General features: G+C 44.9%; 1 pseudogene; it reads right to left on the bottom strand.

The window, feature by feature from the left end:
* Positions 1–2,319: 2,319 nt before the first annotated feature.
* On the bottom strand, positions 2,320–10,383 carry LOC110289254 (uncharacterized; annotated as a pseudogene).
* Positions 10,384–11,495: the final 1,112 nt, after the last annotated feature.

Raw genomic sequence — 11,495 nt, 5'->3', positions numbered from 1 at the left:
GTCCCCTGCACTAGTCTTCCCTGGGATATACACTTCAGACCCTTGCAAGGCCATGTGCAACTAGGGAGGAGTTGCCTACAACATGAATGGGTGGCAGTAAGGACTTCCTTCCTGGTTTGCAGATTTACCTCTTGTATTTGTACACCAATCTGTTAGAAGGAAATAAAGTGAAGGTACACACACACACACCACACAACACACATACACAAATACACATATCTCACAAATATACACTACACATAGATGACAGAGCACATAGAAGTTCTTCTCTATTTCTCTGTAGAAGGGTTTCACTGCAATGCTTATGACCCAGTTTTGTCCCAAAGCCCATATCACACCAGGGAATGGAGTTTCAGTGTGAAGTGGGCTGGAACAGGGATAGCACATGTCCATCCTAATAGCAGATCTTATAGGAAAATTGCAGAGAGGAAAGCTCTGTGAAGTGAGCAAAGTAGCTGGTTAGCTATTCAATATGCAGCAGTCAATTGTTTTTCTATATATCAGAGAGAACTCTTAGTTAATGTTATTTGACCGGGTGTAATAGTACATCTATTTTTACTTTCCAAAGCATTTTTTGTTTTGTTTTGTTGGTAAGTTTTTCATACAATATTTTATTCATATTCTTTCACTTCCTACTCCTTTTCCCAGAATTCTTCCTCACGACACATTTACTCATATATTTTTACGTTAAGGAGCACAAAACAAATTCACATAAATTATAGTGGTCGAGTGGCCATAATTTTAAAACATGACTTGCATTTACAAAAATATATAATGCAAGTTGGAATCCCTAGAAAGTTTTACAATATTATGAAAAGATACATTTAATAGTTCTACACTTAAAATATTAGCATCATGTTTTTCTTTAAAAAGAATCAGTTTTGGTGCTGGAGAGATTGCTCAGTGGTTAACAGCACTGACTTCTCTTCCAAAAGTCCTGAGTTAAAATCCCTGTGTGGGGGCTCACAACCCTCCATGATAAGATCTGATACCCTCCTCTGGAGTGTCTGAAGACAGTTACAGAATACTTACATATAAAAAAAGAAATCTTTGAAAAAAATCATTTTTGTAGTGATACTGGTTCTGGTAAGTGATACTCACTCTAATGTAATGAAAATGAGAATTCAATATACTATTAAATGATTTAAAATAATCATAACATTTAAGGTTTCTCTTTTTCTCATTAGAATTTGACAGCTATGCGAAAATAAAGGGAAAAATGAAATTATTTTGAGGAATGAACTAGTTAAAGTCATTTCTTACAATATTAGGACATATGGGACAGGTGAGGTGGCTCAGTAGTTCAAAGCACAGGCTGCATTGGACAGGACAAAGGTTCAATTACCTGCACTCACATGGTGCTACACAGCTACCGGTAACCCAATTTCCAGGGGAAAGTTCTTTGAATAGCATAATTTCTTGCCAAGATATACAACCAATGAAGGGCTCACAGCCAAAATATATGCTCCTCTAAATTGCAGAGAAAGACTGCTAGTAAAGTTGGGGAGTGCTCAAGGCTCAGCATATGTAATAAATCACAAATATAAACAGTCCCCAAACATACTAAAAGTTTCTAACCCCACTGGCTAATACTAGTTACTGAAGTGAGTGGACTTGGGAAAACAGGCTTCAAAGGACCAGAGACAAAGCCCAGCCATGTGCCAGAGGAAGCCCTTGTTCACCTGAGCTGGAGCCCAAGAAGTACACAAGCTGTTAATACCAACATGCATGGAGGAACCTTCCCCTGCTCCATCACTGTAGGACAGAAACAGCTCTGCTCAAAAGCAGGAATGTGAACCAGGGATCACTTCCTTTCTGGGATGGAGCCATGAGCACAGAAGGATGAGCTCGAGAAAGGTAAAGATTCTTTATAGGAAAAACTCAAGTTTATTACCAGGAGGCACAGGGGAAACAATGACTGGGCAGATGGGACATCTTTTAGAAACTCCTGGTGTGTGAAGGCATGGGTGGCCTGAGCCACCTGCTCCTTGACCTACTCTGGTCTACTGGGTGTCAGAGGTTCTCTGGCCAGCAACACCTGAGTGCCACTGGATTCCAGTTCTCCTTGATATTGACTGGATGGTTCTCTTTGGAACTTATACGGCAGCCAACACCCATTCCTTTCATTGTACTTTGATGTGGGTCAAAGGCTTTATGGGTAAAACCAGGCTACTCTGTCTCCAATTTGTGTGTATCTGAAGGAATGGTGGTGCCCCTCAGGACTTCTAGGTGGACAGTGCCCCAATCCAAACTTGATCCTAATATTGCCAGGTGTACAGGATCTCTGGACAGCAAGGACTGGCTTATGCTTGTCTCTAGTTACCCTGTACCTACATGGATTTTCATTCCCCTTGGTTTAGGTAACAGCTTAATGCCCATTTGTTTTTTCACTTGCTTTGGATGTTGTTCACAGGCTCTCTGGGCATCAACTCCTGAGTGCAGTTTGTCTCCACTTCCCCTGTATGTAAATGAAATGTTGTGCTCCTCTGGGCTGGCATGGCCACAGCTCATCCTGCTTGCTGTTCTGCTATGGTGTGTGTCATACAGACCCTCAGAGGTGTGGTTTGAGGTACCCAGCTTGGATCTCAGTGATTCCACTTTGCACAACTCTTTTACCTTTGATTTGTCCCCTTCAGTGTTCTCTAAGATCTGGAACAGAATATTCGCTAGGCATGTAATTTCAACTAGCATATGGTAGATGGACTCTTTTATTGTTACAACCTTCTCTGTCTGCTCAGTAGCTGGTAGAGTGCTAGAATTCTTTAGACTATCCTGCTGACCCTTGCATTTTGTGCTACGGTTTCCACAATGAAAAGAATTACTTAGGATGTTCTTCCAAGAGGACTTATAAGTAGCCTCTCCCTTTTCTGGTATCCAAGTCTTGGCTGTATCCTTGAGCTCGGTGGAGCTTGGGGTGGAATGTCTTACTCTCACATGCCTTTCTCCCTGACTTATGCTTATAGATCTTAGAGTGCTCTGCCTCTCTTCATGAAGGTGAAATCCGTTGAGACCCAACACTTTGATTTGATCCTTTGGAACACTGATGTTGTTAGTTTCCACCATATCCTGTCTCTTCTGGAACACATCACATAAGCCCTGGGAAGTCTTGGTGTTTTGGCAACTAGCCTGGAAGCTGGGCAGAGAGTTCTGTCAGGGCAGGTTGACCTTGGCAGGGTGGACTCTACTGGGGCCAACTGGATGGTGACTCACAGGCCAAGCTCTTGACTGCAGTTTTGAATTCAAAATATTCTGACTTGAGTCCTGCGAGTGTTGTCAGGTAGGTATTTGTAGATTTGCTGGGAATCTGTTGGCCCCTAAAGACCCAAACACCCTGAGACTGATATTTATGTCCTGGCACTTGTGACTCTCACTGGATCCCAGACATACTGTCCATGCACGAGGTGGCTCTTCTTTCACCTCCACTGTAGTTTGTTTGGCATCTGAATGTCTGACCCTTTCTCCAAGGCCTTCCATTGTCATAACCCTGGGGTGATGTCTTAAGTCCACCTCCTGAAAGCTCTCCTGTGTTGCATGCTTGGCCATTTTGCGATTGGTACTTGGCTTCTGACTGCCTTTTCCAATGCCTCTGATGGTCCTGACCTGTTGGGGATTTGCTGCCAGGAAGTAGGAAGCAGGTCTCTGAACACTCAGGTATCTCGGCAATGGATCTGGATGGGACTTTGTGGCCCCATGGTTGGAAGCATGTGGAGGGGCTCTTTGGGTCTCCTGAGCCTCTGCAGTTGAGTGTATAAACTCACCTCTCTCTACTCTCACAGCAGATCCAGTTTTCATCCTTATCCTCCTGGATCCTGTGATGGAAATTTTTCAGGACCCTGGAAACCTTGGAATCACAGATGGGTGAGGAGGGATCCACAACCTGGGGGATGTTTGAGGCTGGAACTCCAGGTGGGGTCAGATCCCTTGCCACAAGCATCTGCAGATTGGGTCTCCCATGTTTCACTGGAAGCTCTGTGATGTGTGATGCTGGCTTCCTTTCTATCTTTGCCTCAAGCAGGCAATAGTGCTCACCGGGTTTCATGTAGGGCCACTTTTCTGTCCTTAATGCAGGTTTACTAGAACCAGCTCATTCCCAGGTCTGCTGCTTGCTGTACCAGGCACCTTTTGTGTCCCAATACCAAGGTCCTTCTTTGTGGTGTTATGCACATCAAACTTTGCTATGTCCTTCTTTAAGGGCAGCCCTGTAGGCACAGACCCCTTCCATTTGCTGGATTTGTAGAATTTGGCTTTGAAGATGGAGGGCTGGGCAGTCTGGGAGAGCTGAGGCCTGTTCTTGCAATAATGAATAGTGTTTTCTATGAAATGTCACTGAACCTGGGTTGGTTTCATGAAGTGGAGGAATCTGAATATGGTTCCTTGTTTATCTTCCATATTTGTTGCATTTTAGTTATTCTCTGGCTCCTTGTGGTGCTGAATGCTCCGGCCATGCTCAGGTTGGATGGTGGCTGGCCAGATAGCTTTAGAATATATGATGCCCAGGGAACGTTCTCAGTGGGCTTGCTAATAGCTTTGATGTTTTTGCTCATCATAAGCTTTGGTGTCTTTTGAATACAATCCATGTTTCCCAGGCAGGCTTTCAGCTGATAGGCATGCCTGTATCCCTTTTTCACTGGTAGCACATGACACTACATAGGCCCTACTTTTGAAACAAGGAGGTGTTTGTTTTGGGGTAGATCTTGTGAGAATTTTGTTTTCTTGGACTTGTTTCTCACCTACCAACTTTTGTGTCACAAGTTGATGAGGTACTGGCTGATCCTGGGAATGCTGTGGAAGTCCTTTAGCCTGGGATGGAGCTTCGTGTGTTTGTTTTGGAGTGGATCTTGGGAGGATTTTGTTTTTTTGGATTGGATTCTCACCTACCAAGTTTGGTGTCACAAGTTGGTGAGGTAATGGCTGACACTGGGAATGCTGTGGAAGTCCTTTAGCCTGGGATGGAGCTTCGTGTGTTTGTTTCAGAGTGAATCTTGGGAGGATTTTGTTTTCTTGGATTGGTTTCTCACCTACCAAGTTTGGTGTCACAAGGTGGTGAGGTAATGGCTGATACTGGGAATGCTGTGGAAGTCCTTTGGCCTGGGATGGAGCTTTCTCAGTGACACTGTCATCAGTAAACCTCACAGATTTACGTCTTCCCAAGGAAGGGCTTCTGAGCTCATGGGCAGTAGCCACAGCTGATTCAGAGTTAATAGAGAATGTACCCCAGAAAAATAGACTAACATTGTTTTGTGAAGGATCCTCCAGGACCCTGAGATAAGAGGACAGCTGTGAGAGCAGAAGAGGATCCATTTTCTGTCTGAGGTTCGCAAAGGGTTGTGGTGTGAAGTCCAGGTAACATTGCTTGTTGGGACTGCCAAAGACAGGAGGCAAAAGCATCAGCCCCAATCAGAGGATCAAGAGGCCCATCTGTCTGTGTCAATATGGCACCTCCATCGCCTACATATCCTATGCCCCTTAGTCTCACATCCAATAAAGATGCCTTCGAATCCCACCCTGCATAGCATATTCAGAATGAAGATGCCCAGACCCTGAGCCCACATCTGGTATGAAAATTCCATAGGACAAAGATTCTTACATTTCCATAGGTTGTGATAGTGTCTTGGTCTCTTCCTCCTCTTTTCCTCCATCCATACAACCTGGAGATAATTAAGTAGGATCAGGATGAGGAATGAGAACACACAGGTGTGAGGCATCCTCTTGTGACTCCCCATGCTAGGACCCTATTGCTCAAGCACCATAACACAAGGACAGAGAACTGAACCTGAGCAAGGGGAATGGAGGGGCCTCATCTCTCCATGTACACTTTTCTTGCCCCTACCTCAACCTTTATAATTCCACTTACAACATTGTAATAGCCACAGGATCTGAAAGAGAAATGCATTTGAGAGGTTGAAGCTACTTGCTCTCAGGTGAACCTGGATCCCCCCCATCCAGGGTCACAGCATCACTCTAGTGCCTTGAACAACACTCCCCTTTGTAGCACCCATCCCAGGCCAGCCACAGCTCCTTTCTATCCCAAAACCTGGGGGTTCCATGATTTTCCTTCCCAAAAGCTGCCATGTCTTTCTTGCATACCATGTCATCTTCACTAAAGGCTAGGCCAGAGGGAATTTCTCTCCTCAGGAAAGCATAAGCCTACCTTTTCTAGGAGCAGTTTTCTTACTCGTCTTCTTCTGCCCCCTCTTCACATCCTGCCAGTTAGAAACAACACACATGAGCTGGAGACCTTTCTTCCTTTCTCTGGTAGACAAGCTTCCTGCTCTCTTTGGTCCTCAAATACATGAAATCTGCATTTTCTAGGAAGTGTTCTCTCATCCATCCTTGACTCACTCATACTGTGCATAAACACATTTCCTTGTCATCTTGTTGGAAAAACAGAAGAAGGCACTGTCTATGCCACAGTTACCACAGATGTCCACAGTTAGTGTTCATCCCACAAGCACCTACCCAAGGCTGAGCTCTGCAGCTGTGTCTGGGATGTCAGGTGATACCTGCTTTCTCAGAGTTGAGGAGACTGAAGCCCTGACCTGAGGCCCTTGGTCTCATCACCTTCTTCACATCAGCTCAGTACAATCAAAAGAAGCGCCTGAACAGAGGACTGATGATCTCCTCTGAGCTTCTCCTGTTCCCCCCCCCCCAACTCTGAAATGCAGTCTGTTCATGGAGCCTCATTCATCTTTAGTGGCCTCTCTGTCACCATGTACAGGTGGTCTGTGAGCTTCCTGAAGACACCTCAGGACCACTCTCACCTCTGCCCTGCCTGTCAATCCCATCAGACTCTTTCTAGAGATTTCCTCTTAATGTCTGTAGCTAAACATAAGCTACTTTCTTTGTCTTTCTTCCAATCTTCTCCACCCTTTTCCTTCCACCCTTTCTATCGCCTAACGGTTGATAGTAAAGGGGGAGAAAACCATAGAGGGGAAATGGATAGTCATTATTAGAACACTTTCTACTGATTGTGGGACGGGGGTTGAGTTCCCTGGGGATATTTCATCTTCACTGTCAATATATCCTATTTCTATTTCTTCTGTCTTCTGTCCACATAACTGCTGATCAAAGTACAAACACAAGCAAGCAATAAAAACCAACATCAAAGGACAACCCACCATGTCTCCCAGGAACTAGCATTTATGTAATCTCTGAAACATCCTCAGAATCACTAAAGCTACCAGAACAGAGAAACTAACATCTGCTAGCAAAATCGTGCCCTGTCTTGAACATCAGGCAAGTCATACTCAGCAGCTGTGGATATTTTGAAGCAGCCCCATATCTCATATCTGAGACTAAAACAAAAGATTATATTCTGTTTTTTTTTTTTTAATGTCACTAAACCAGCTTTCCTAGAAAATGTGAAAGCAACAGCCATGAACAACAGACTGCTGCTCCAGTGTGTGTGAACCAAGGTTCTCCTCACCTGTGGTTTGCCCCATTCATTCTTAGATGCTGGTGACACTGGGTACTCCTTCAGGAAGGGGATAAGTAGGAAAAAGAGACCAACTCCACACATAAAGCCAATGGTCATGTCCATTGCTATGTCCATGGAGCTGGGGCTCATCCATGAATCAATAATGCTATTCATCAGAGAGAGAAAATTCTCCCATCTTCTGAATCACAATGCAGCTCTCAGGTTACTGAGTCCTTGAGTGCAGTGTGAGATGTGTCAGGAGGGCTCAGGGCACATCACACAGGTGTGGCCTCCTCATCACAAAGGGCTGCTGGCAGTAGAGAGGCTGCCACAGCCCCTCCCCAGCCTCTAGGAGAAGGTCACCTCCTGTGTCCTTTTCCTGCTTCCTTTTTCCCAAACCCTGCTGCTGAGTCAGGCATAAATAGACCTCTGGCCATGTTTTGTTCCTTATCCCTGAGTATCAGTGCTCCTCTGTGTAGGCATTTGTTTTGTTCAGCCTACTTTAACAAGGGTTAAATTCCCTCTAGCCCACAAACCACCAGATGAAGTGGGAAAGAAAGGTTGTTAGGATATGGGGGAAGCAGACCTGTATAGAAATAGTTCTACTGGGCAATTGGTCTCAGTCAAGTTTTCTAGCAAACACCAAACAGGAATCAGTTCCTGCAGACCAGTCCACTGGACAGACACCACACAATAGTCAGCAAGGGCAGTTGAATGCAGACGAATCTGTGAGACTGCCAATGAGGTCTGAGTTCAAGGAAGCAGCAAAATCCACAGGAATCTCACTAGAAGTTCTTTGGTGGGTTTCTCTGTAAGAGGACTCCATGGGTGAAGCTCAGCAATTGTAATGTGAACCAATACAAGCTTTACACCTGCAATGAATAGCAAAATGGAACTAGGCAAACCAAACCTCAAGCTCCCACTGTCTGTGGGATCATATTAATGATCCATCTAAATATTATTTGTCATTTCCTATGTTTCCTATAGGAAACATTCTTTCACCTGTGTCTGCTTCAGCCAAACATTCTTTCAGGTGTATTTCAGGTGTCAACCAGAAAGTTACATTGTATGTTTGCCTCCTAGAAGATACCTACATGAGTAGATCAGGTTCTTAGTTTTTGACAAAGTGAGCTTCTCGATGGAACTTGAATTGTTTTGTTGATATTGTCACTGTCACTCTATCTTCTGGCACAACTGGTTGTTAACATGTAGAAGAATGTGAATCGATCCATTCCTATCTCCTTGTACTAAGGTCAAGTCTAAGTGGATTCCCTGCCGTCTACTCCTCTTGGGTGAGTTTGCTTCCTTTTGTTCTAGTGCTTTTAGGTGTGTTGTCAAGTTGCTAATGTGTGCTCTCTCTAGTTTCTTTTTGGAGGCCACATGTGCTGCTGTGGAACAGGCTTTCCAGGATGCCCTCCCAGGGATACTGTTTCATTGCAATGGAAGGGTCTGTGCCTTGGAGGCTTGCAATTTAAAGTGGGTATGTGGTGCTGACATGGAGGTGTCTGTCAGAGTTTGTAGAATCACTAGGCTGCTGGCTGCCCCTAGTGAAGTGTATAACAGGGCCTGATTTATAGCGTGTTATGGGGCATGAATGTATAATACAGTGTACACAGCTACAGTTGGGCAGGGCATATCAGGGTCAGATTATTTAGTGTGCAGGCAAACAGCAGTTTTGCTGCTAATGATCTAGACGTGTGAAAGGGGTTTAGGAGGGGCAGGATGGGGTAGTTAGCTGTTTTCCCTAAATAAGCTGTTCTATACAGATTGGGTCTGTTGTCTCGTTTTATAACAACCAGTTATCTGGGATAGGGCCAGTTGCATTTCTTCTGTAATCCCCAAATATCAGGCTTCCTGGACATGTGAGATCAGTTTAGGGAGTCAGCTTTCATGAAGGTCCATTTAAGAATTACATATCTTTCTTTTCACTAGGGAGGGAGGAATGAAGCTAGCCTCTCCTCTCCCCTAATATGCAGAGAGTCCAGACATAGTGAAAGGGGAGTTTGGGAGTGAGAGCTGCCCTGGCTGAATCATTCTATCATACATATGACTTGGGAAAAAGCATACTTGTACTAGGTTGACTAGTATCTAACAAAGAACAGGGAGTCTTTGACAAGTGGTGGGTACTTTCCTCGGGAGCATGGCTGGGAGGGGAGCCTCCAGAGAAGTTTTCTAGTTGGGATGCATGAAGAGTATCTACTAGACCCTGCTCTTAGCTATTCTGGGAGATGTGATGGCACAAACCGCTGTTACAGCAGGCTATGCACTTATCCAAATGCTGATTATTCTCATCTTGTAGGTGGTGTCAAGGTTACATCTTCAGTTCCCTGCAAGTCCAATATTTCCTTACGAGTCCTGGGAGAAGGAGAGGTCTCAACCTTCCTGTTCCTCATATTCATGAACAGAAGTGGGGGAAGTCCAGCTGGGAGGCTGCAGTGAACCCAGGCTTTAAGCCATGCTCTTCTGCACTGCAGTTGATGCTTACTGTAAGCTGTGTCCTCCTGGGCTGCAGTGGAGACCACGAGTAAGCTGTGTTGTCCTGGGTTTCACAGGTGTCCCTGCTGGATCCTCCTCCACTGTGAACTGAGCCTAGGACAGCCTAAGGAGAGAGTTTGCTCTCCAGTCTCAGAGGGACCAAGGTCTGCCAATGAGAACAGGAAGAGCATACATTCATGGGGAGAAGATGTCAGTGGGCAATGTTGTCATCCCTCCCTCTTCATGGACTTCCCGAATTTATCAGAGTTCCTCTGGAGCCAGGAAGTAGAGCACACCCTGGATTATCACACCTAGAAATTTAGTAACATTTTCCTGACCAACCTCTTTTGTAAATACACTTGTGCTCTTATGAAGAAAGGTATGGCCTCTGTGAGTTCATTGTCAATGATGTAGATATCTGTCTTCATGAAGTGAAATATGAAGAAGAGGCTTAAAATGTACTCATGAAGGGAGCAATTTCCCTTGGTCATACTTATCCTCAGGGAGTCCTGTTTGTCCTTTGGACCTGAAATTTATCATAGCTCTGGGGGAACTCCAGCTCTCTGTCCTGGATTGGCCAGGAGCCCAAAGACCAGTCCTGGTCAAGAACCTGGTCTTCCTAACTTTGCCACATTTATCAAAAGTAACCAAACCCAGAACAGGACTCACCCCAGGTCTCTTAAATTTCAAGTCTCCTGTAGGAGATTCATCTCACTCCTGAGTTCATGGTGCATTAATCTGGCTGTGGATTCCAAACCAGCATCTAGTGCTGCCAATCCCAGGGGCACCAGAGTTCTGCTTACCATGGCAGCAGGAGGCTCTGCTCTTACATGTTGCAATACTCTGGTATACAGCAACATCCAGGTAGGTCTGCTTCCAGCTCCATCTCTCCTGGTCTAACTCAGATTCCTGCACAGTCACAAAGAGACCATACTCCACCCAACCCTCAATTAAAGGGAAAGACAGGAAGACACAGGTCTCCTAGTATTTCCCCTCTTTCCAAAACAAGACACATTGGAGGCATAATCTCTGCTCTGACAGAAGTCACTCCGAGACTGTGATGGTCTGGGGTTCCCATACTCAGAGCACCAGGCTAAGAACCAGGTCTGTTAGAGAGCCTTTCCTTAGAATCCATAGTCTCCAATTTGCCTGGGAAGGAAATCTATATATGTGTCTTCCTGTGTTTCTAAAATTGAGGGGTACACCTATTGAAAGCAGAGTTGGACTTCATGTGTGACCCCAGGCATATAAACAGTTATCAGCTAATCCTGGAGACAAAGTGACAGCTCCTGCTGCTTTCGATAGTGTATACACATTAATTCCACTCTTTGTCCAGACCTAAGTATCATGCAGAAAGTTATGCCAGCCTGAAGGGTGCTCCAGTTCCATCCAAGAACAGGAATGAAATGTATATTGCTCCTTCCTGGTTACTCTCATTGCATCTTGGGATCCTAAAATGTATGGTGTGTGTGTGTGTGTGTGTGTGTGTGTGTGTGTGTTTGTGTGTGTGTGTGTGCAGTGACCCTGGTGATAATGATTTCTGGACAGCTTTGTCCCTTCAAGTGTGGTTTTGTTCTTCTTCCTGTTCTTCATCTCCTTCTCA

Source organism: Mus caroli, unplaced genomic scaffold, assembly GCF_978045245.1.
Source record: "Mus caroli unplaced genomic scaffold, Mus_caroli_1 scaffold_15, whole genome shotgun sequence".
Taxonomy (NCBI): Eukaryota; Metazoa; Chordata; class Mammalia; order Rodentia; family Muridae; genus Mus; species Mus caroli.
This window is presented reverse-complemented; position numbering and strand designations above follow the sequence as displayed.